Consider the following 3,941-nt stretch of genomic DNA (forward strand, 5'->3'; position numbering starts at 1 on the left):
ATTTATATTGGTTTTTTATTTTTCTTGATTTTTTTCGTTTTTTTCTCAATTTTTTTTATTGGTTTCATTTTCCTTCTTTTTCTATTTCATTTTGCTAGTGTGATTTCATTTTTCTCTCCTATTTCCATTTTCTTCCCCAAATAACTCTCAGTGTTCACGTGGTTTCTTTTTTCTTTCTCTTATCTCCATCGTCTTTTCTAAATAACCATCATCTTCGTTGTCTTCCTCTTCACCTCTCATCGTCTTTCTCTCCACGATGAATTCCTCTTCACTGGATCTGAGTTTTCCTCTAGAATTATTTTTTAGCTGTGCGCTTTCATCGAATTTGTGGGTTTTTGTTAGATCTGTATTTTAGCCTTGAGTTTTTGTCTTCCTCTCTCTATTTTTCAAATCTCAATCTCATCTCATTCTCCATAAGATTACAAGAAGGTGTTCTTTGATAATTTTTTTTTAATATTTAATGGAGGACATATATTTTTGTTGGATGTTTAATTGAACTAAATGTGAATAAAATATAAAAAATCAAAGAAAATCAGAAAACAAGAAACAGTTATCAAACACATTTTCTATTTTTGTTTCTTTTTTTCAAGAAACAAGAAATAAAAAAAACAAAAATAGAAACCGTTATCAAACACATTTTTGTTTATAGTTCCAGAAAAAGAAGGAATAGGAATGGAAGACCAGAACGGAATGAGAACATTAGTAGGTGCTTAATTTCAAATTGATCAACAAAGTATAAACAAATGAGAAACTAGAAAGTTGAAAATGAAATTCAAGTATAATCAATTAATCACACAATGTTATCTAAGAATTTGAAAATTGAGTTAATTTTCAAAAACAAAACCAAAATGATTGTGCTTTATAAAATACATCAAATAAAGTTCATCCCAAAATTTTGATTATCCGTACGATTTTCCCGATTTCATTTTGGGATCTATGAACGAATTCAAAAACGATATCAATGGAAGAAACGTGGATTAGGGAAGGACAATTCCCAGGCTGCGAAGATATTTATTGTGATGATGATTGAACATTCAAGTTTTCCGTATCATGTAATGTTAGCATTTGACGAAAGACGAGAATTTCTAGTCCGCCTAAGTCGTCAATTACCAGTAAACCACTTTTCTCTTTTTCCCCGCATTTTCCTCTCATAATTATAGCTCTTTTGTTCTTAATCCCCATCGAGTTGTTAATTTTTGCTTCAAATTTCTCTCACCCTTGGAATTTTTTGGCCGATTTTAGGTATTAAACCTAATCATATGTCACAATTTGATTATCGTCCTAAAATACCATCAAATTTCCAATTACCATTTGAAGTTAGCATGAACCAGGAACTGGGTTTTCTTTGTTTGAATATCACAAGTGCTTTTTTTTTTTCACCCATCCCTTTTCTCGTTTATCTCATGTTTTGCCTTTGTTAAATCCCTAGTTTTGGTTAATGAATCTCTTCTTTCTTGGTGGGGTATCAAGAAATCCGCCTCAAAGTTTTGTTTTATTCATATTAAGCAAAATTCTTCTGATGGAACTAGTTGGTGAAGGAAGAGACAGGTTTCTGTTGTCATCAATCTGAACAGAGACTAGTTAAAAGTATGAGGAATGTTGTGAGAAAATACATAGTCACGCGTTGTATGATGATCAAATATTGGTGATAAGAACATTTGACCACTCTTCTTTATATTGAACTTTATTTAAACAGGGTGGAAGAAAGAATGCATTATTTTGTATAAAAGCCGTGTCATGAGAGTGTGGGTCGCGTGTGTAAAGGTAAAAAAAAAAGCTAGTTGTTGGGTAGATGATATTTATGGAACTTTTCTTGTTTGACTTTGCAGTTCAAGGAAAGATGGCGTTCTTGTATTATATGGCTGAATAAGGGAGTCCGTACGGTATTGTTCGTTCATCACAGACGAGGAAAGTAGGCAGTTAGAATTAGTTTTGTTTCGTGGAAGATACGGAGCTTCACATAATTTTCAAGGTTTAAACCAATTTTATAAATGTTTATGGTATTGCCTTGTGATATGGAACTTAGAAACTCTATGTTTGGCCCCTAAGACTAAGGACTTTCGTTTGTTTAATAGTAAAGTTAGACTGGACCTCTTGTATTTATTCCTGAAAGGTTTGTTTATGAAAGCTACTTTTGGCCTTTGGGGCATTCAAAGTGACATAAACCAAAATAACAATCTGGTATGGTTAGATATATGATCTAGGCCATAACATATAATTCCATTTTTTCAATTTTGTTTATCATGTATGTACCATTTTGTCAATTTCTAGACTTTCGAATCATTAAAGACAAAATTGAAAAATGGTGTCGAGGGACTTAATCATTTGCTAAGCCTTATGTTAATTATATACCTTTGCAAGACCAAGTAACTCATTTTTTTTTTCAACTGATTCATAATTTGTGGTCATACAAGTACTGGCGAGTAGTGTCATGGCTATGGTCATAAAATCTCTCTTTTTTAATGGGAACTTAACAACAAATTTACAACTACCATTGTTTATAGTCTTATTTTTGTACCTTTTGTAGAAAATTCCAGAAAGGTGGCTTAATTGTTTACTGCCATTGACTTTTGGTTTATATTTGTGTGAACTGGTAGTTTAAAAAGTAGCCTTCTTTGTTTGGTTGTTACTGTTTTCCAGGTGTGCTGCTAAACAACCCACCCATATTAAAAGTCCAGAATTGAGGGCAAAACCGTCCCGTTAACATCAACAGTTTGCGAAAGATCTTGAGACAACCAGCGAAACAGGTAGTAGTAATTCTGATCTTTCTATTTGATGTCAAAACCTTTGAAACTTCCTGCTTGGATGATCATTTGTAATGAGAAGTGGTAGCTGCCCTTAGTTTTTAGGAGATTGGAGTGTCCAATTACAATTTGGACTGTGCTTATTGACATTTGACCATGGAAAGGAAATGAGGCTAAGATCACCTGAATTGTCATTATAGGCTTCTAGGAACAATTTGATCGATAAGAACAAAAAGTTTGCTTACTGGAAAATAAAAGCTACACTTGATAAACTCAAAATCCTAGTGGTAAATGACACCAAAGTCAGTACTACTTGCTTTAAGTCAATGTATATCTCTCACCAAGCCACCAATAAATAAGATGAGAATTATATGATGTGGACCAATCCTAATATGAATTGTTGATGAACACATAGAGTTGACTTTTTTAGAGCCTCTCTTTGACTTCAGCTTTTGCCTCCCCCACCCCCCCACCCCTAAACATCTAACGCAAGTAACACGATGATATCAGTAGCCTATTGTATTTGTACAAACCGGGTGTGAGTTTTATTGATGTTTGGTCATTTTTTACACAGGAGAGTTTTCCTAGTAATGCTTGGAAAGAGGTTAAGAAGAAAAAAATGATGAAAGAGAGAGAGGAAGATGTGAGAGAGAAGATACACAGTTGAGAAAAGGAGGTATTGATTGAAGCAGTTTATGTGGTCATACACATTGATAGGCAATAAATGACTAAACTACTGAGTTTACTTTTTGTCTTTGGCTTTTTCATTTTTTTTCTACTCTCAACGTCACTACTTGCTTCAGATTCCCTCTATTTGTTACTATTTCTTTCTTTCATTCATCCTCCAATGTTTTTTTTTTTTTTTTTTTTTTTGTTTCTTTGTATTGGAAAACTTCCCCTTTAATTATATTCAATGTTCAATTGGTAAGTTTTTGTTTGATGTTAATTTTTATGTGATACTGATTGGGAAGGCTAATGGATGATATAAAATTTAACAAGGAACAACACTAACACTATTGCTTGGGATTAATTTTAAGATTCAACGTCAGTGAAATTAATAAATTTGGAACACGACTTTCATACTATATGTACCAAAAAAAGTATATGCTTCCTACATTCTTATGTCATGGTAGGATTAATCTAACTAAGGATTTTAAGTTCAAATGTTCACATCTCTATTTTATATAATATTTAGAA

At 32.6% G+C, this 3,941-nt stretch overlaps 1 long non-coding RNA gene across 1 annotated transcript; it reads left to right on the forward strand.

The window, feature by feature from the left end:
- Window positions 1–869: 869 nt before the first annotated feature.
- LOC105435458 lies at window positions 870–3,584 on the forward strand. Its single transcript, XR_969485.2, has 4 exons — window positions 870–1,112; window positions 1,830–1,972; window positions 2,641–2,747; window positions 3,319–3,584. It is a non-coding gene; the product is annotated as an uncharacterized LOC105435458 (long non-coding RNA).
- Window positions 3,585–3,941: the final 357 nt, after the last annotated feature.

The sequence above is a fragment of the Cucumis sativus genome, chromosome 5, assembly GCF_000004075.3.
Source record: "Cucumis sativus cultivar 9930 chromosome 5, Cucumber_9930_V3, whole genome shotgun sequence".
NCBI classification, from domain to species: domain Eukaryota; kingdom Viridiplantae; phylum Streptophyta; class Magnoliopsida; order Cucurbitales; family Cucurbitaceae; genus Cucumis; species Cucumis sativus.